This window comes from Hylobates moloch, unplaced genomic scaffold (genome assembly GCF_009828535.3).
Source record: "Hylobates moloch isolate HMO894 unplaced genomic scaffold, HMol_V3 SCAFFOLD_5, whole genome shotgun sequence".
In the NCBI taxonomy this organism is placed as follows: domain Eukaryota; kingdom Metazoa; phylum Chordata; class Mammalia; order Primates; family Hylobatidae; genus Hylobates; species Hylobates moloch.
The window spans coordinates 9,202,511-9,225,026 of NW_026652280.1; the positions used below are offsets into that span (position 1 = coordinate 9,202,511).

Consider the following 22,516-nt stretch of genomic DNA (forward strand, 5'->3'; position numbering starts at 1 on the left):
TAAGTACTCTCAGTCATTTGAAAACATAAAATCCAGGAAGGCAAGGCCAGCTTACCGCTCCTTACCATCTGTTCACTCTGTCAGCTTCAGGGAACTTCAGGGAGCAGTTATACCAGGTACATCACAAATGTTTGACCTCTGTGAATGCCACCAGCATCCAATAAATAGCTCAATATAGAGACCTAGGAATCATCTAAGACTTCTCCACTGCCCCAGGTTACATATCCAACCTTTATCAATCTTATCCACTTTACTTCCCAAATATCTCTCATTTTTCTCTATTTCTATTATTTCCACAGTAGTCCAAGCTAAGGTCATCTTTCTCCAGTAACATGCCATCACTTGCTAACTGATCAAGCAATATCCACACTGCAAATCTCCTTCATATGATCTATTCTCCCCTGCATAACCAGAGTGGCCCTTTCAAAATTCAAATCCAGTGTCACTACCCTGATATGGTTTGCCTCTGTGTCCCCACCCAAATCTCATCTCAAATTGTAACCCCCACGTGTCGAGGAAGGGACCCGTAATCCCCAAATGTCAAGGGAAGGAGGTGACCGGATCATGGGAACAGTTTCCTCCATGCTGTTCTCATGACGGTGAGTGAGTTCTCATGAGATCTGATGGTTGGTAAGTGTTTGACTGTTCCTCCTTCACAGGCTGTCTCTTGTCTGCCACCATTGAAGACATCCCTCCTTCCCCTTCTGACATGATTGTAAGTTTCCTGAGGCCTCACCAGCCACAAGGAAACGTGAGTCAACTAAATCTCTTTTCTTTATAAATGACCCAGTCTCAGGCAGTTCTTTACAGCAGCGTGAAAATGGACTAACACACTACCCTATCTCCATCCCACTGCCATCCTCCCTGAAGCCCTACAGTAGATTGCTGTTACTCTTAGAATCAAGACCAGACTGCTTCCGGGGTCTACACCAACTTCTGTGGTTTTGTCCCCAGCTAGTTTACATCACATGCCCCTCCTCTTCCTTTCTCCATCACATTTCACATTTGCCATTTACTTTTTTTTTTTTTTTTTTTTCATTTCAACCTTCCTTTGCTTTTACCCTATCATGCTCCCTCACCCCACAAAGCTTTTGTACATTCTGCATCTCCTTCCTGGAACATTCTACCTCCCTCTTCATCTAGGTCTCTGCCTGAGCCCAGGTTCCCTAAAAAGCCTGGTCTGAGGCAATGACTAAAAAGGATCCTATTTTGTTTAAGGACGTGCAAACTCATGGCAAGAAGGTGAGGAAAACAGCTACAGAGGGAAGGATGAGAAGCAATGCAAAGTGACATATACCATCCTGGCCACAGCTTCCCAAGTTGAGTCCTTTGCTGAGTGCACTCATGTGGCCATGAGGGATATCTCAGAGAGGCTGCAGAGGTAAGCAAGATCTCTTTCCTGAAATAGTTTGTTCATCAGAAAAAGGGAGAAGAGGAAATGAATCTTCCTAGCTCTTTCAAGGTCTTTTTTCCTCATTACTCAATTCCCTGAACAGGGGGTTAATTTAACACTCAGTTTCAGATTGTGACTTCCAGCCTCCTTATTTGGGAAGCCAGGTTGCAAACCACAGTACATTATTTTATCCAAACCTTGAAGTAATGGGGAAAACATTAAAAAAAAAAAAAAAACAGAGACTCGGGTACACAGCTGGTTAGATTGGCTGTAGGTGGCAGCCAAGGGGAGAGCCTGGCCTTCTGAGGTGCAGACTGGTCACCGTTAGGCAGGAGCATGGGTCAGTCAAGGCTATGGCCTAATTACAGCATACAGTGGAGCATTAAGTCAATGGCGATGCACTCTTAGAATGTGGCTACGCCCCTTGTAACCACTATGGTATTTACAACCATTCTAAGGACACAGAAAACTTGTTCATAGTATTAAGAAAAAATGGTATATAAAACTGTGCATAAAGTATGTTTCAATTATAATCTTTAATTCTGTTAGAATTCTTTTTTCCCAAGAGTATGCATTAACTTTACAGTTTTCTTAAAAAAAAAAAAAATTGGAAGAACAGTTTCTCAAGAAGAAGGGTCAACAGATTCCACAGTAATGACTCAGGAAAGTGCAAGCATTGCAGGGACCAGGAACACCCAGGCTGGCAAGAAGCCAAAGCAGGAGGGAGCAGGGAGGGGCGCAGCCCCGACGCAATGTTAGGAGGCTCTGACCACTTTCTGAAGAACATTGTATCTCCAAGGCCTTCACTTCTCTATCTGTAAATTTCAAACAAGATCCCGGTGTGTGATGTTCCCCTTCCTGTGTCCATGTGTTCTCATTGTTCAATTCCCACCTAAGAGTGAGAACATTGCAGTGTTTGGTTTTTTGTCCTTGCGATAGTTTGCTGAGAATGATGGTTTCCAGCTTCATCCATGTCCCTACAAAGGACATGAACTCATCCTTTTTTTTATGTAACTGTGGCTGCATAGTATTCCATGGTGTATATGTGCCACATTTTCTTAATGCAGTCTATCATTGTTGGACATTTGGGTTGGTTCCAAGTCTTTGCTATTGTGAATAGTGCCGCAATGTTTCGGGGTGGGGGGAGGGAGGGATAGCACTAGGAGATATACCTAATGTTAAATGACGAGTTAATGGGTGCAGCACACCAACATGGCACATTTATACATATGTAACAAACCTGCACGTTGTGCACATGTACCCTAACACTTGAAGTATAATAAAAAAAAATTCAAACAAGATCTTCATTTGGGTATAATGAAGAAAAAGTGAGGACATCCATCTGAAAGCTGACTCAGAAACTCTGACGCTCTTTCTACATTTCCTAACTGCTGCCAATGGAGAAATGTCCTATGTCACTTTTCCTCACAGAGACTATACAGCCTTTTACGAATTTATCTTTTTTTCTGAAACTTCTCTCTAACTTTATTTGACATTGCAGTACTAAATAATAGATGTGAAGCTTTTCACATCTGTACTGGAAAAAAATATGTTACAAAATAAAGTTGTATAATGCCTCCAGCTATCATTATAACTGAACAGCAGAGAATATTTCAAAATATTTTGAAAAAAGATTGTTATGAAAAATTCACACTTCAGGCCGGGTGCAGTGGCTCACACCTGTAATCCCAGTACTTTGGGTGGCCAAGGCGGGCAGATCATGAGGTCAGGAGATCGAGACCATCCTGGCTAACACAGTGAGATCGCATCTCTACTAAAAACAATACAAAAAATTAGCCGGGTGTGGTAGCGGGTGTCTGTAGTCCAAGCTACTCAGGAGGCTGAGGCAGGAGAATGGCGTGAACCTGCAAGGAGGAGTTTGCAGTGAGCCGAGATCTCGCCACTGCACTCCAGCCTGGGCGACAGAGCGAGACTCCATCTCAAAAAAAAAAAAAAAAGAAAAGAAAAAAAAAGAAAAATTCGCACTTCAACAGTGGCTTTTCTTTTACTGTTGGGATGTTTCTGCACTTTCCAAATTTTCTACAACCAGCATAAATTTCTCATATTTCCAGAAGTATCTATTCTTCTAATGTCCATAATGAAATGATCAATTTAAGATATATTTTTAAACGACGATGGGCAATACTAATAGCATGAGGTGGCTCAGGCATTCTCATAATATTAGAAAAAATATCCAGTCTATCTGGGAAACAATTAAGTCTACTTGGGAAACAACTGGAAAAGTGCATATCACTTTTAAATGATTACATCCATTGCTGCAGGAAATTTTTTTATTTTTTGAAACAGACTCTCACTCTGTCGCCCAGGCTGGGGTGCAGTGGCACAATCTCAGCTCACTGTAACCTCCACGTCCTGGGTTCAAGCCATTCTCATGCCTCAGCCTCCCAAGTATCTGGGACTACAGGCGTGTGCCACCACATCCAGCTGATTTTTAAGTAGAGACAGGGTTTTCCGGTGTTGGCCAGGGCTGGTCTCAAACTCCTGGCCTCAAGTAATCTGCCCACCTTGGCCTCCAAAAGTGCTGGGATTACAGGCGTGATGCCTGTATCCCAGGCTGGCCTGGTGCAGTAATATACCCCCAAAATTCTCCCCCTAGAATAATTTTAAATGTTGGTAAAATTTCATGCACAGAGAAATGTGGATTACCATACTTTACATGATCTCGAAAAATAAAAAATAAATTAAATGTCCCCAAATTGTATAATATAAATGATTACATGAATATATCTTTATTGTGACCATCATAAAGCCATTAGAAATTAAATTTATAGAAAAACTTTAACTTTTAATCACGAAAACGTTTAAATATATGCAAAATACAGAGAACAGTATAATAAATTCCATCATTTCCATCATGTAGATTCAACAATTATCAACGCAGTACCAAACTTACTTCATTCATACTCCTACTTACTTTGTCCCTCTCAAGTACATATTTTGAAGCAAAATCTTGACATATTATTACATCTATAAATTCCTCAGCATGTGTGCTTCCAAGAGAAAAACTTTCAGAATACATTATTACACACAAACATTAATAATTCTTAACATAAAATATCTAGTCAACAATACAAATAATTTTTATTTTTCTCTATGACAGAGGAATTTTAATTCTTCTAATGACATGGGAAATGCATAGAAGGGGAAACGCAGGTACAAATCTGTATATACAACATTATTCAAATACGCACAAACAAGTGTGGAAAGAGATTATACACGGGCCTTCTACAATTGAATATCTCTCTCTTCAGCTGTCCACGAGCCCCCTTGTCTTCTCACATTTCTGATCTGTCACATGTCCTACCAGGAGTCCTACCCCTGTGAGTTTATATGTTAGTAGGTGAACATGAGTGGGCACTCAGGGAGTGAACCAAGCCCATCTTCCAGGATGTGCCTTCCAGATGAGTTTTGTTCTCAAAATCATTGTACGTGTACTTTACGGAAAGATATATATGTAGATTTGGGGATTTCCAAAATCTTTGTAAAATTTTCTTCTCAAATGTCATAGACCTAGTGCAGCAAAATGTTTAATAAAGTTAATCTTCTGTTAAAGAGATAATGCTTTCCAATTTACATATCGAATGCTTATTTTTTCTTCTATTTAAAAAATTAGAGCCAACATATTATTGCCACACTAAATTGTGAATCAAATTAGCCAATGCTTGCCAGTTACCTACTATCATACCTGCAACACAGAGAACATACTAGAAACGGAGGTAATTATGGGACCATGTTTTATGTTTATCCCTGAAGATTAAAAAAAGAATATATGGCACTAGCTTTCCATCTAAGAGAAACAGATTGAGTAAATTTTATTTATCTTCCCTACTTTACCACATATCTGAGCATTACTTTTTACACATATCAAACTATATGATCTCATGATAAGCCACATATAAATAACCTGTTTGTTTTTTTAACCAAGCCTTTGTACTCCTTGCCGATATTGTTTTGAGCTTAACCCTCCTAAATTCTCCATGTTTCTCAACTACTAAAGGGTATTATTTCACCATTCCATATAACATCCAAGAAGGAAATCTCTGATATTATATGTATTTTCAAAATTGAATTAAAGGCAAGTATAAGTAAAGAAAATTAGTAATGAGTGACTAGAAACCTTTTTAAGCCATAATCCAGGTTTCTACAACATGAACCTAAATGATAGATGTGTTGTCTGCAAATAATTATTTTAGATGAAGATATTCTAAAGACCTATATTTACATATATCTAGCTATAATATACACTATTAGTGAATATAACATGAAAGACAACTTAGATTTTGAGCTTGAACTTTTTAAAAATCTATTATTATAACAGAAGGAAGAAATCAAAGGTCGTGTCCCAGCCTTTGCTCTCACCGTATGAGAGAGCACTTCCCATGAGCCAGACTTCCCTTCAGCGCCTTATGACTCAATAGTGACTGTGAAGGACATCGCCATCTATTCAATATACTATATTTGGATCATGAAGCAAGTAGTGTATGCTGTCAAATATAATTCAGAAAATGCTAGTGGTTTGTAAATATTACTTTTTAAAATAGTACAAAATAAGTATATTCTTAACAGTGCTTGTCAAGAGGAAAAAGAAATTACCAGCCTGCTGTCTTTAGAAAGCATATGTGTCATAAATAATTTAATAAAAGACAGCTCTAAAGAGGGAGGTTTCACAATGACTCTCAATAGGTGATGTGCTTATATATACAAATGTGTGTGTGTGTGTGTGTGTGTGTGTATGTGTGCGAGCACGCGTGTGTGTTGTAGCAGGAGAGGAAAAGGGGTATTTAGCAGAATCATCTGGAGACATTTCAAAATATAGCTTCCTTCTTTCAATTAGGGCTTCATCTAACAAAGGTTTATCAAGTGTCCATCAGATACAGACAGCTTTTAGTAAGTGTAACACCCCTATCCTTTAATATCACCCCTTCAACAAGACACATATTCGTGGATGTGTTGGCTCTGTCTCTGAGGTGAGAGATAGTGTATGCTGTGCTTAATCTGTTTACCTCTACAAAAGTCTTCCTTATCTTTAATTAAAGAATCTTCCATACAATGTCCAAGGAGGCAATCTATTATCACATCTATTTTCCATCTAGAAAATAAAAAAGTAAGACACCAAAAATTTGAGAAATTTCTCCAAGATTACACAGCTAGCCATTAGTAAAGGCAAGATTTGGGCTCCAAAGAGCAGATGAGAATGCATGCCATGGACAGGCAGATGACCCTGGGGGAGAGAGAAAAAGGAAGCCATCAGGACTGAGCCAAGCATGGCCAGTTCCTCCTTCTCACCAGTCAGGGAAGGGACATGCCTCCTTCTCCTGGAGGAATGTCCAGGATGAGGGGCAGAGGAAAGCAGAAGTCCCAAACACAAGTCCCTCCATAGGGAAACATGAGCCCATCTTTTAAGATTCTCCCTAACAGCAAATACTTGTTCTGAGAGGAAACAAGTGCCTGGATGAGCACTAGAGCAGTGTGAGAAGCAAGGTTGTTCGTGGATTCTTCTTGAAAGATGGAATGCGTATTTTCTCTAGCCTCCCTGTTTAATCATGCCTTATTATGCCAAGTTAACATGATACTTAAGATAAAGAAAACTTTGGAAACCCAAGTTAACACACTTAGCACAGCCTATCTAAGGAAGAAAATTCAGTGTGTCCACATGGCTGAGCTCCCAACTCCTACCTATTGATTGTATACAGTGTACATATAATCTCTCCATCTCTCTCCTCATGCCAGTGCATAGCAAAACACTCTGGCTCTCTCCCATGGGACTCTCACAGCCATGTCAAGTTCATCCTCCTTCTCTCAAGACTGCTTTTAAAATCTCAGTGTGTGTGTTTGTGTGTATGTGTATGTTCTACTCTGTACACATCATTACCTCCTTCTTGTTTTCTTATTCCTAATTTCCTCTTTATTTATTTATTTATTTTTTTGAGAGGGAGTCTCACTGTGTCACCCGGGCTGGAATGCAGTGGTGCAATCTCAGCTCACTGCAACCTCCACCTCCCAGGTTCAAGCGATTCTTCTGCCTCGGTCTCCCAAGTATCTGGGATTACAGATGCACACCACCACACCCAGCTAATTTTTGTATTTTTAGTAGAGATGGGGTTTCGCCATGTTGGCCAGGCTGGTCTCCAACTCCTGACCTCAAGTGATCCACCTGCCTCAGCCTCCCAAAGTGCTGAGATTATAGGTGTGAGCCACCATGCCCGGCCTCCTCTTTAATTATTATCAGCATTTCCTACACCAAATTTCACACTACAAATCTGTTTTCTTCTCCTTAAAAAACATTCAAATAGGCCTATTCAGAGATTCAAAGAAAATTGAAATCTTCCACAATAGTTAATCAAACGGTTGTTATGACATATAAAAAGTATGGAGATTATCCATTGATTTTGCATAATATCCACGGCAGTTAGCTCAAGAATTCTGGAATTGGCTTCTCAATTACTTTCAGGCTAATATTGAAGTCTAAAAAGAAGAAAAAAAACCTTAATAAATAAATTAATAGAAAATTAATAGATTAATAAAAGTAAAAAATAATAAATTAAAATTAAAATTTTATTTATTTAAAAAATAATAAAATAAAATTTAAAAATTAATTTAAAAATTAAAACCTTAATAAAAAGTTGTCCTCCAACTAAGAAAAAGCTCCAGGAGTCCCAATGACCCCAAACACTCACTCTCATTAAGGTAATCTCCATAAAGTGCACTGAATGAGTGACTTAAATGAAAAATAGTAATAATTCCACAATTACAAAATAATAGAGATTGTATGCAAATTTTTGTAGGCTCTTTTCCCCCATATTCCAGAGCTAAATTGAGCCTCTGTCTAAACCCTCTTGTTTTTCACCTCCCCTGAGACAATGTACAACGTCACAGCATGAATTCAGCAGGGTGCAGGACATCACATACAGAGATCATTGCTTCTGAAGGGTTTTCAGGTGCACAAAGACAGGCTGCAGGTGGTGCAGTAAAATTCAGAAATGCACTGGAGTATCATGCATCCTGATTCAACTATCCCATCTGTATATATAAAAAAATGGGATCCTCGCAAAGCATAAATTGATTCATTTCTATGCTGATTCTGATTTTACCAATGGCCTGTGGGCATATGCAAATATTTTTAGCTAGGTCAGTATCACATGCACACACACCACACATGGCAGACAAAAACTGCCACCTACCAACCTTCTTTAAATAAACAAATTCAAATAAGTCAAAACAAAAGACTGTCAAGGAAAATAAATGTGTTGTTATAATTAAGGTGATGCTTTCGTAATTCCATTCGGATATTTTCCACAAACTGCAAGTAGGTTAAATCCCCAAGTAAAATCTACATTCCTCCCAAATGTATGATTCACAGATGTAGCTGCAGCCTAAAGGAGAGGGCATCTTGCTGATGCAGCCAGTCCCCAGGAGGTCTGTATTCCACCCTGTACCAGGTCTCCCTCCACAGCATTCCAAGAAATCCCCAGCTGACCTCAGAAAGAATCACATAGCATCCATTCTGAGAAAATAATGAGCCAAACAATTAAATTAGAGGACAGCACATTTCTCTTCATTTCCTTGCAATCTAAATGTGAATTATCAAGTTGTCTAATAGATTAAAGCGCTCATGTTTGCATCCCTATGTTATCTCCATTGATTTTACTCTTGTCATTAGTATAATGCTTGCAGGACTGAGCCAAAACATCTGGAAAAAAGCACAAGATTAAGTATGGATCTCCTCTAAATTTTTGTTTACATCTCACAATTTTTTTTAAAAAAACAAAGCACATTCATCAACACAAAATTTTGTAACTAAATATTACACAATAAATTAAATAGTAAACTTGGACTACTTTCAATTAGAACTATATTAATGCAATTCAGTTCACAGTCCCCATTTTACTTTGTCAGATCAGAAAAACTCATCAAAATGGAGACCTGCAAATAAGAGGAGGAAGAGGGAGGAGAGAGAACACAGAAATCTTCCGAGTGGCTTCAGTGACAGGAGGGGAGGAGTCACCACCTGCCATTTGCATGTAAGTGTTTTTGGTCCTCTCATTTATTGCTCCTATTTATGCATGTGTGTGCAGGTATGTATTAGCTATAATAGAATTTAATTTTCTATATATAATCAACACATCCCACAAAAGGTTTGAAATAGGTGCCATTCACTTTGAAAAATGAACATAAGTCACTCCTAAAAGTTGAGAACTTTCTAAACACACAAAAAAGGGTACCTAGTTGCAGAAGTTGCCCAGAATGTGGTCACCAATGATTGGACAGTAAGAATCAAAGTAACTCAGGAAAGAGGGTTTATTTCTAGCCACAGTGGTCCAGAAGGCATAACAGGGAAAAGGGGGCTGAGAGGACCCTGACGTGATGTTAAGATAGGTGAAGAAACGTGTAAAAAGAAGACAAATGACAAATAGTTGAAAGACAGGAAAAAAAAATACATGATTGAAACATTTCAATGTGGTCACCATTATTTTCACTGCTTCTACTACTATCTATATTATTTATGTAGATTAAAGACCTGTATTGGAACACATTCAAGGCAAAATCTTAAAGCAACAAATGGAAACGTTAGTGTGATTGGAGCAAATGGTTTGTGAAAGGAGCACTAATCAAAAATAAGGCTAAAAATAAAAACTGGACCCAAACTTTGGAGACTTGGAAATCCAAAATAATAATGTGTTTAGATTTTAACCTATACGTAACAGGAGTCATTAAAGGGTTTTATGCTGTAACCTATGTAAAAGAGGTGTTTCTGAAGTATTCAACTGGTAGTGATGTTAGGAGGAATAAAACTGGGAAAAGGAGGCAACTTCAATCAAATAAATGAGGTGTGTTCATTCCAATGCAAGACAAATAAAATTTTTATGAAATTCTCTACTTCGGTTTTGAAAAAGACAAATGGATGTTGACAAATCAAGGCATAAAACAAAGTCCGAGGCATCAGGGTCAGAAATATGTCTGTGGTATTTCTTTTAGTCAAAACAGTTCAGAGGCAGGGCCCTGTTCAATAATTAAACATTTGTTCTCAATGCACTCTATTGTGTCACTCCAGAATATCCAGGAAGCAAAAAAAGATGATTGTAGGTCACTCGATTTCAACTGGAAGAGAATTTTGACCAATGAAGTAAGCACACAAGTAATTTCTCCCAAAATATTGCAGAGTAGCTGGAGTCAGTGCTGTGAGTGCAGCCGAGAGCAGTGAGGGGCACACTCTGTGGTGGCAGGCACTTTGTTCTGCATGCTGCTGCACATCAGGATTCCAAATCACACACTTGGGAGGGAGCTGACACCTTATCCTGAGACGACAACACCAGCATGGCCAAGGTCTCTCTTGCATGGCTGTGACCCAGAAGGGACAACTGGTCAGGCACAAAGCTGAGATTTCTGCTAGGGTCAGTCAGACCAGGAAACACTGTTTTATTCCATGCTGCTCAGGGCCTCAAAGAGCCTCATGCTTACCCAGCTCTGCCTAACACCTCCCATTCTCCAAAATGATCTGGCAACACTCCCACTAATATCCCTGCCATGGCATCATCCCCACTTCCATCTGACTATATCCCTTCAGGTATTAGAAAGGAAACAACCTATTTATTTTTAATTAATTGTGAAAAAAAGTAATTTATTTATGCCATCATCTCATTACATGAAGGACTTGAGCCAGATTTCAGAGATAAGTATAAGAAAATTGGATAATAAATAAGTCAGAAATTTGAAGAAAAAAGATAAAGGAAGGAAAATAAGATGATAGAAATAAAAGTCATAAAAAGATGATATTATAAGATAAAGTATATGTTGAAAATCCACTGAGTAGGGCTCATTGGAAGAGACTGGATATTAAAGCTTCAGAAACAAGTAAATATGAGATTGGTTGATAAGTCTATCGACTTGTATTCACTGCAGGTCATTGGAAGAACTGAACTGAAAGTAAAACATAAGTCAGTAAAATGCCCAGAATAGAAAGAGATTAGTAGTTAAGATAAATGAGAAAAACTAAGCAGAGCCTGCTATCGTGATTGTTGAGAAAGAGGAATCACGATGTCCTGCATTCTCGTGGGGACAGGGACCCAGCAGAAACAGCTCTGCCACAATTCACAAAGCAGGTAGGATGAAGTGGAATTTGAAATTTTACCAAGATGTCTATGGCTACCTTGTCCAGGTCACAGGCTGGGGAATTAAAGTCTAAAATTTTGCAAATTTCTCTCTGAGTCTCTTGGCAACCAAAACAAAGTAAAGAGGAAAATCATGAAACTGTAGGAGCGTTTCACAAACTGGTATCTGCTTAATGCTGTTCTGCCAGATCATAATTGAAATGCCCACATACCACACACATGATGTAAGAAATATTGGCAAATTCAGGATTTAACTAAAGTTAATGTTTGTTTCTTCTCAACTGTTCAACCACACATAGCTGTTAATGTGATGATTACCATATAAAGGGGCCAGAAAGCTTTTTCCTTGTGCCACTTACCAGTCTGCTTAGAAAAAGACTGCAGAGGCAGGGCGCGGTGGCTCACGCTTGTAATCCCAGCACTTTGGGAGGCCGAGGCGGGTGGATCACGAGGTCTGGAGATTGAGACCACAGTGAAACCCCGTCTCTAATAAAAAATACAAAAAATTAGATGGGCGTGGTGGCGGACGCCTGTAGTCCCAGCTACTCGGAGAGGCTGAGGCAGGAGAATGGTGTGAACCCGGGAGGCGGAGCTTGCAGTGAGCCGAGATTGCACCACTGCACTCCAGCCTGGGCGACAGAGCGAGACTCCGTCTCAAAAAAAAAAAGAAAAAGACTGCAGAACACAGTCTGGGGAGTAATGACTCAAAAAAAATTAATGATGGAAAACCCTCAAAAAATTGTGTGTAGAAGAAATATACCTCAACAAAATAAAAGTTATATATGACAGATCCACAGCTAGTATCATACTGGATGGTGGAAAACTGAAAACTTTTTCTCTAGTATCTGGAACATGACAAGGATGCCCACTTTCACCACTGTTATTCAACATAATACTAGAAATCCTAGCTAGAGTAATCAGACAAGAGAAAGAAATAAAGTGCATCCAAACTGGAAAGGAAGAAGTCAAATTATCCTTATTTGCAGATGATATAACCTTGTATTTGGAAAAACCTAAAGACTCCACCAAAAACCTATTAGAATTTATTCACAAATTCAGTAAAGTTGCAGTATACAAAGTCAACATACAAAAATCAGTAACATTTCTCTGTGCCAACAGTGAACAATATGAAAAAGAAATCAAGAAAGTAATCCCATTTATGATAGCTACAAATAAAATACCTAGGCATAAATTTAACCAAATAGGTGAAAGATCTCTGCAATGAGAACTATAAAACATTAATGCAAGAAACTGAAAAGGACACACAAATATATAGAAAGATATTCCATGTTCATGGATTGGAAGAATCAATATTGTTAAAATATCCATACTATCCCAAAAATCTACAGATTAAATGCAATTCCTATCAAAATACCAATGATATTCTTCACAGAAATAGGAAAACTATCTTAAAATTTATATGGAACCCCAGAAGACCCAGAATAGCCAAAGCCAACCTGAGCAAAAAGAACGACACTGGAGAAATCACATTACCTGACTTCAAATTATACTACAGAGTTATGATAACCAAAATAGCATGGTACTGGTATAAAAACAGACACATATATCAATAGAACAAAATAGACAACCTAGCAGGAAATCCATACCTTTACAATGAGCTCATTTTTGACAAGGGTGCCAAGAATATACATTGGGGAAAGAGTCTCTCCAATAAATAGTGCTAAGAAAATTGGATATTCATATGCAGAAGAATGAAACTAGATCCCTATCTCTATCCATATACAAAAATCAAATCAAAATCCATTAAATACTTAAATCTAAGACCTCAAACTATGAAACTACTACAAGAAAACACTGGGGAAACTCTCCAGGATTGGTCTGGACAAAGATTTCTTGAGTAATACCCCACAAGCATAAGCAACCAAAGCAAAAATGAACAAATAGGATCACATCAAGTTAAAAAGCTTCTACAGTAGCAAATGAAATAATCAACAAAGTGAAGAGACAACCCAAAGTATAGGAGAAAAATATTTGCAAACTATTCATCTGACAAGGAATTAATAACCAGAATATATGAGGAGCTCAAATAACCCAACAGGAAAAAATTCAATAGTCCAATTTAAAAATGGACCAAATAACTGAATACACATTTCTCAAAAGACATACAAATGGAAAACGGGTATATGAAAAGGCACTCAACATCAATGATCACCAGAGAAATGCAAATCAAAACTACAATGGGATATCATTGCAACCCAGTTAAAATGGCGTTTATTCAAAACACAGTAAATAACCAATGCTGGCGAGGATGTAGAGAAAAGGGAATCCTTGTACCCTGCTGATGGTAATATAAATTAGTACAAGTACCTGAAAAAACTAAAAATAGAACTACTATATGGGCCAGCAATTCCACTGCTAGGTATATACCCAAAAGAAAAGAAATCAGTAAATCTAAAAGATATCTGCCCTCCCATGTTTACTGCAGCACTATTCCCAATAGCCAACATTTGGAATCAACCTAAGTATCCATCAGTGAATGAATGGATCAAGAAAATGTGGTACATATTCACAATGGAGTACGATTCAGCCATTAAAAAAAAAATGAGATCCTGTCATTTGCAACCACATAGATGGAACTGGAGGTCATTATGTTAAATGAAATAAGTTGGGCACAGAAAGACAAACTGCATGTTCTCACTCATTTGTGGGAGCTAAAAATTAAAACAATTGAACTCATGGAGATAGAAAGTAGAATAATGGTTAACGGAGGCTGGGAAGGGTGATGCGGATGGGAGCGGGAAAGTGGGGATGGTTAATGGGTATAAAAGTATGACAGAATGATTAAAATCTAGTATTTGATAGCACAACTGGGTCTATAGTCAATAATAATTTTTTGTACATTTTTAAATAACTAAATGTGCATAATTGGAATGTTTGTAACACAAAGACATGATAAATGCTTTTGGTGATATATACCCCATTTGCCTTGATATGAATATTATATATTGGATGCCTGTATTAAAATATCTCATGTAGGCCAAGTCTGGTGACTAACTTCTGTAATCCTAGCACTTTGGGAGGCCGAGGCAGGAGGATCACTTGAGGCTAGGAGTTTGAGACCAGTCCGGGCAACATGGCAAGACCCTCATCTCTACAATTTTTTTTTAATTAACCAGGCATAGTGTCTGTAGTCCCAGCTACTTGAGAGGCTGAGGCAGAAGGATTCTTTGAGCCTAAAAGGTCACTATCCTGCTGTGAGCCAGGATAGTGCCACTGCACTTCAGCTGGGTGACAGAGTGAGAGCTTGTCAATAAATATATATAATGTTTATATATATTAATATAATATTAATATATATTATATAATGTATCCCATAAATATGTACACCTACTATGTACCCATAAAAATTAAAAATTAAAATTAAAAAAGATGAACGGCCAAAAGAAAAAAAATGTTCAGGAAAAGTTTAGTTTTCCTTAGGTATCAAGAACTAGGAAACACAGCATTCTTCCATAAAAAGAACTGGGCAACATATTTTCATAGGGAATACGTTCCAAGTCCCTCAGTGAATGACTAAAACTTTAGATAACACTGAACTCTTTACATACTACATTTTTTTTCAATACAATAAACAAGACAGCTACTAAGTGACTAACAGGGGGAGGTAATATCTACGGTGTGGATACACTGAACAAAAGGATGACTCATGTCCCATGTGGGATGGAACAGGACAGCATATTTCACCACACTACCCAAAATCAACAGGGAATTTTAAAATGTATTATTTCTGGAATTTTCTATTTAATATTGTTGGACCTTAGTTGGCCTCAGGAAGCTGAAACCACAAAATGTGAAAGTGCAGATAACAAGGGAGGACTACATTTATGCTAGGAATCCCCATGAAGGTCTCACTGTGTATATGAAGCACAAAATCCACAACCTCTGCCCACAAAAAGAAGTCCTAATAGCATTTCTCTGACAACATCCCTTGACATGGTCACATGCATGACACTGAAGAAAATATGTACATGTAGTTAAAAATAAAAATAAAAAAACAGGATGGGTGCAGTGGCTCATGCCTGTAATCTCAGCACATTGGGGAGGCCAAGGAGGGTGGATCCCCAGAGGTCAGGAGTTCGAGACCAGCTTGGCCAACATGGTGAAATCCCATCTCTACTAAAAATAAAAAAATTAGCTGGGCGTGGTGGTGGGCACCTGTAATCCCAGCTACTGGGGAGGCTGAGGCATGAGAATTGCTTGAACTCGGGAGGCAGAAGTTGCAGTGAGCCGAGATGGTGCTACCACACTCCAGCTGGGGGATAGAGTGAGACTCTTGTCTCAAAAAAGTAAATAAATAAATAAAATAAAAACAAGCAAACAGGCCAAAACTATTGTCTGATTCTCTAAATATGTGGTTTTCTAGTGGTCTGACTTGATCCCAGAGTTCTAAAATTTAGAACAATAAGAAGAATAGATTATCACATGCACTTCAAGTAATCTTGAAGAAATGTTCTAACCTGATAGCTAAGCTAAGATATCCTACAGCTAAGAGTTAAAGCTCTTTGGAAAGCATTTGAAGATAATCTACACCACTAATTAAAGACAGATTGATTTATTTTGTGCACAAACAAAAAGACTAGGATTTTAATCCCTTAATAAAAGTTATGGATTTATGCTTTCATAGAAAGCTCTGAAACTTGTCCATCAGGTAGGTAAAGGAAAGGTTGGCAGAAAAGGTCAAGTATCTCAACAGCAATATCAGATCCACTCAAACCAAAGGTCTCAAAGTTTTGCATTATAAAGCTTATAAATAAGTATTTTATACTACAGAATTTTTAAAGCAGGTGTTATAAAATGCCCATTTAAACCATTTAACACTTCTTTCCAGATTGCAGTCAAAGGACATCTAATTTTAATGAAGGTAACTTCTTGGTGTACCTCCAAGATACATTGAATACAAAATGTAATCCCAAGTAACTAAATGAGTTAACCTGCTACATAGGATTTTAGTGATAAGCCAATTATATTTAGAGAATGCCTGCCAAAAAATAATGACTAGATTTTCAGAAAAATTGATCTTGAGCCATTCTTACTGATGCAACTTTGAGAGCAGGGCCACATGCCTACTGAGGAATGGCCAGTTTTTGAGAGTCACACCTTGTTGTCAGCACCAGAAGAGTCTCCCTTTTTATTCTCACGTCAATAAAGCATCCAGCATTCAGAACAGTGTCATGTCATTGAGAAATAAGATAAAAAGAGAACCCTAATATGGTTCTATTTGCCCCTCTTAAAATCGTTCTTATCAAAGAGAGTGTTCTTACTCAGCTACACATGTGTGAGGGCTTCTATCTGAGCCTAAAGAGCTGACCAGGGCCCAGAGTGGCAGCTGTTATGAGCTCTTATACCCAAGCGCATTCTTCCCTGGTGCAGAGTCAAAGACTTACCTACCATCTGCAAGGAACAGTCCTATCTGTCTTACATTATCCTCACACTTTGTGCATTGTATAGTGTCAATATTGCTGTCCCTACTTAACAGGAAGCCCATGCTAAATTGGAGCCAATGGTTAGAATCAAGTCCACATGAGCTCCCTGCCTACCTCGGCAGAGATGATCGTGAAACTATGCCCACGCCTCCCAGCATCACATGAGATGAAGGAGCATCTGTCACTTCTTCTGAGTGAGCATAACCAATTTCCCCATTCTGCTGCAACTGTCAGAGTCTTTAGGCCTCATTCTATGATTCAGGGCCCCTGCTATTATTATACCAGGAATCAAAGAGTGACAAGAAAAATAATCAAAAATATATTTTTTTTTAACAAAATAAGAATAAAATTATGTAGCAAAAGACAACATACAATGATGTTAGCACTCAGAAATGGGTTTTTTTGCAAGTTGATACTCTGAAATATGTCCTGAGGCTTGTCTTAGGTAAGTTTTACATACTGGTCTCTGGCCAAGTTGCTGTGAATCATTGCAGGAGACATTGAGGTCTCGGTTCTAATCTTCCTGTACTCCTCTGTAAAAGCAGCCTATCACACAGTGCTCTTGGGTTCTTTGAGCTTCTGAAACAAGTGAAAAGAGACACTGTTGTACTGATACTCTCTAGGGAGTGAATTGCCACCCCCAACATACTATCTTCCTTCTTATTCATCAATGCCTTCTGTACGAAATAAGCCAATGATAAACCCACATAAGTTGAGCTCCTGTCAAATTCAAAGTGCTCTGCCAAGGAGGAAGGATAAGCCATTCATCCCACACTCAGGAAGCTAAAAGGCAAAGCTGGGGTAATACATTATATGTATATAAATATTTATATATTATTATGTATGTAATATATAATTATATATATTTAAAATTTATTATAAACATATTTTATAATATATGAAAAATATTTTAATATATAAATATATAATTATATATTTTATAATGTATATATATTATATATTATGTACTATATATGTTATTACCCCATATATATGATATATGAACATATAGGTTTTGGATTCAGCCTTGGGTTTAAATCTAGGCTTCATCACTTGCTGCCTTGGTCACTTTGCTTAACCTTAAAGTGTGGAAGGTGATCAGCAGAGTGTTTGGCCCAAAGTAATTCCTTAAGAAACTGTAATTATTATCTATAATATATCCAGAAAGTGAGGGGACTTTGAGGATCATTGCTGGCCTAATATACATCAGTAACTATTGTAGACGCATATTTTATACATTGACTCCTTGGTAAGTCTACTTAGGCTGTAGGGGTGTGTGTGTGTGTGTAGTCATCCCTTAGAATGTGGCAAAATTCCCATAACTTGTAAATATTATAGCAGCACTGGGTTCAAACCCTGACTCTATCTGGCCCAAAGCCAAATACCACCACAGAACACCGGTGCTACAGTCTGAAGCTACCCTGTGCAGTATGGGAGCCACTAGCCAATACGGCTATTTAAATTTAAATTCAAATTAGTTGAATTAAAAATCAAGTTCCTCAGATGCACTGGCCACACGTCCAAGGCTCAAAAGCCACACATGGCTTATGGCCACAGTGTTGGATAATAGAGATATTAGAACATTGCTATCGGCACCAAAAATTCTACTGGGAAGCACCAATCTAGATAAAAGGATGAACACAATAAACATTTTTCACTGGCCAGAAAAATGATGGTGTCTGTTAAGTTAAAGCAATGATAGAATGAAGGAAGTGATCATTCTGTATCCCTGAGTGGGCTGTGATAGTCATAATGAGCATAATTAAATAAAACTCTCACCTTCACCTTTAGGTCTCTGTTATGCAGGAGTTAGGAAGCAACTAAGTTCCTAGAAGTTGCTATTATCTGTCTGGTTAATATGCTTTCATCAAGCTCAGAGAAGCATTCTGTTAATATCAGTTTGTCTCCATTTCTTCAGCAAACTGTTACCAGTGAAATAAAATTGTGTGGAACAGTCAAACAAGGTGTTAGGAATGTCTCTGTGTATGCATGCCAGTATCAACTCCTTTGCAACTTTATTTAAGCTGTTAGCTCTTTTCTTCAGTGCTCAGTTAGATACTTGTTTGTGATTTTTCTACTTAAAACAATAGTAGAAATGACCAAGTGTTTGAATTAGCCTCCTTTTCAAGAGTTCAGTTTAGCCAGGTTTTTTAAAAAATTACTTATAGAATAGAACTTTCGTTTCATTTTTATTCATTTGCTTAATCAATAAATATTTGGAAAAAAAGAAATATTTGCTTATCACCTGCTCTGTATCTATCTGCTGCTGGGCTGGATGCTAAGGATGCAAAAATTAACCAAAATAAATTGGGCCCCTAATGCCACGGCATTTAGAGTTTTCGGTCTTCTCTCACCATAGAATATTTAGATTTTACTACAAAAGATAAAAAATAATGTATAGGAAATAATTTGACTTACATAACTTAGCAAATAATGACACATCCCAAGTATGACAAATTAATCTCCACTGGAATAGAAATTCTTGTTCACCATTCTCTCTTTCCTCTTCCTTACTATGCCTCTGTCTTATACTATAAGCCCCATAAATATTACACTTATTCTCAGAGAAAATCCAGATATAAAGTTCTTAATTTTTTTCACAGATGAGAAGAAAGAAGTACAAAAAAAGAAACCCCACAATTGTTGTTTCAAATTTATACACTATGTAGAGATCCTAGAAATAGAAATCCTGCCTGGCAAAGAAAACCAGAACTGGACAGAGGTTAAGGTTAAAGTTGTGAACACAGATTCTATTCAGGAACAATTGCAAAGGAGAAAGAAAACCAGGTTCAATTCAAATATAGCATGGACAAGTGGGGATTTATAGCCAAGAGGAGGATGAAGTCAGTGGATGGAAAATTACTGAGAGGAAACATCAGATGTAATGGGAATTCTGGCTAAACCGACTTCATGGGATTCTTGGTGAAGGTAGGCCAGGATGATCACATACCACAGGTTATGGGGATAAAGAATTCGATTGTAAAACTACATTCAGATCTTTGAAAGTCTGCTTTCTATGTCACTACATTTAAGTTATAAATGCAAATGAGTTGTTGCCAATGCAGCATACTAAAGCTGAGTTAAGTAGCCACAAAGACTCTACAAGTAAAAATCCTTTCATTTTATCAAATTCGGCCAAGAAGAATAATTTAAAAGGTGAGCCTACAAAAGCCAATGTGATTGAACATCGTTTCATGGTGTATGCAGTCAATCTGTGTCTTTCTTATGGCCTGAAGACAAGTGGCCATGAGCAGTGAACATTTTTAACTGGAGTCTAAGAACCCATATTGTTTCTAAATGCAATCTAATGGAAAATTCCACTGGGAAAGAAAATCACAAGTCAACCTAAACCAGTAAGGTAATATTAAAAGAACAGAGAATGGACAATAAAGTAACTTCATTTTTACGTAACACTTATCTCTATCATGAAAAAGCAAATTGTCTTAGTATTGTCTGAAAAACTTGGAAAACTAAGAACATGCTAAGCAAGAACTGGTCCTGTTAAGAACATTCAGAACAGAAGCTGCCAATCTTAATAGCAAACTGTTCTTTCCAAAAACTGTATATTCAACTTTCTGTGTATTTTGACTTTGGTTAGAAGAGGTAAGAAAATAAGAAGATGACCACCTATTTAAATATGAAATAAAATAATGCAACAATTGTGCATTTCTTTCTGGGACCTCACACCATCACTTCAAATGCTGCCATCTAAAAGGAGAACATTTTGGTATAGGAAGAAGATTGATTTGTAAAGATCAGGATGTGGTTTGCAAGAGATATAGGTTCTACATTCGTTTTTCTATGTGAAAAATACAACAGTTATGTTGCATTGACTACAGAAGGCAAGACAACTAAAAGAGACCCACCAGATTTCTCTTCATGGGTCTAATTTTACCCTCAATTTTTCCTTTTCTAAATATGAAACTTAAATTTTTGTCTTCTTCCTTTAAACACTCTTGGTCATACATCAGTGGTTTCCAAGTCAATACTTTGCCTCCTTAATTTCAAATTCATCAAGCTTTAAATTGATTTTGAAAACTTTTTTCCATCAAATCAATGTTTTAAACTCTTTCTGGCCAATTAACTTTGTTTGCTCCCAAACAGTACTTACTAGGGTAGCCCTTCTTATTCATCTAATCATCCTGTCATCATAAAATTCTACTATTATTTTCTAACAGTTGAGGACAATGCATATTCCTTCCCCCAAAGAATTCACAATTGACCTTAAGAGGCAAATGATACATACATATTATGGTAAATTACGCATTCACCAAAGACTTTTTTTTTTTTTTTTTTTTGAGACAGAGTCTCGCTCTGTCGCCCAGGCTGGAGTTCAGTGGCGCGATCTCAGCTCATCGCAGGCTCCGCCTCCCGGGGTTCACGCCATTCTCCTGCCTCAGCCTCCCGGGTAGCTGGGACTACAGGCGCCCGCCACCTCACCCGGCTAATTTTTTGTATTTTTAGTAGAGACGGGGTTTCACCATGTTAGCCAGGATGGTATCGATCTCCTGACCTCGTGATCCACCCGCCTCGGCCTCCCAAAGTGCTGGGATTACAGACTTGAGCCACCACGCCCGGCCCACCAAAGACTTTTTAAGAATGGTCTTTACTGGACAGCCGAAGTAATCAAAATGTCTATTTTTAGAAAAAGTGCACTTAATTGGGTTCTAAACAAAGGAAAGACTAGAGAGGGGAGACATTCTATACAAAATAAAAAGAGAAATGATAACTGTTAGGAACAAAAGCAGAAATGACATGCACACATTATATTTCAGAAGGCAGTGACAAGCCAATTTGGCTATAGGGAAAGGTTTTCAAAACTTTCTTAATCACTGAGTTTTACTGGCCTTCTTTCTAGAATGTTCAGGACTGGCAATAACTTCCCCTCAGTGATGTAAGTACATTCATGTAAAAGAAAATTATTAGACCCAGAGAAAATTTTGTTTCTAAACAATATTTCTGTATTTCAGGATCTTCAAAATCCAGGTAAGAAACACAGTGAAGAACTCATCTACTGCAAGCTTGGCCCCATCCGTCAGTACCAATGAAGAGAGACAAATCAGGATAGAAAGACATCACTACTGTCTCTATTGTCAGTGACATTATGGACTAATGAATAAAAATAACTGCTTTACACAGTATTCTACAGTGTTCTACAGCGACTTCATATACTCCTTTCATTCTTGCAATGACCCAAATTTAAGTGTTGTGTTTAAACCTAAGTTAGGCACACGTTAATATCTCTACTTTACTAATGAAAAAAACCTGAGGTTAAGTGATTTATCCTTGGTCGCCTTCCTGTCAATGACAGAGGCACACTTTTTATTTTTATTTTTTTATTTTTATTTTTACTTTTTTATTATACTTTAAGTTCTAGGGTACATGTGCACGACGTGCAGGTTTGTTGCATATATGTATATATGTGCCATGTTGCTGTGCTGCACCCATTAACTCATCATTTAACATTAAGTATATCTCCTAATGCTATCCCTCCCCACTCCCCCCACCCCACAACACGCCCTGGTGTGTGATGTTCCCCTTCCTGTGTC

The 22,516-nt window shown here is 37.8% G+C and overlaps 1 long non-coding RNA gene across 1 annotated transcript; it reads left to right on the forward strand.

The window, feature by feature from the left end:
* The first annotated feature begins 1,036 nt into the window (after nt 1–1,036).
* On the forward strand, nt 1,037–22,106 carry LOC116468050 (uncharacterized). Its single transcript, XR_004247972.1, has 3 exons — nt 1,037–1,381; nt 9,311–9,489; nt 21,938–22,106. It is a non-coding gene; the product is annotated as an uncharacterized LOC116468050 (long non-coding RNA).
* Nucleotides 22,107–22,516: the final 410 nt, after the last annotated feature.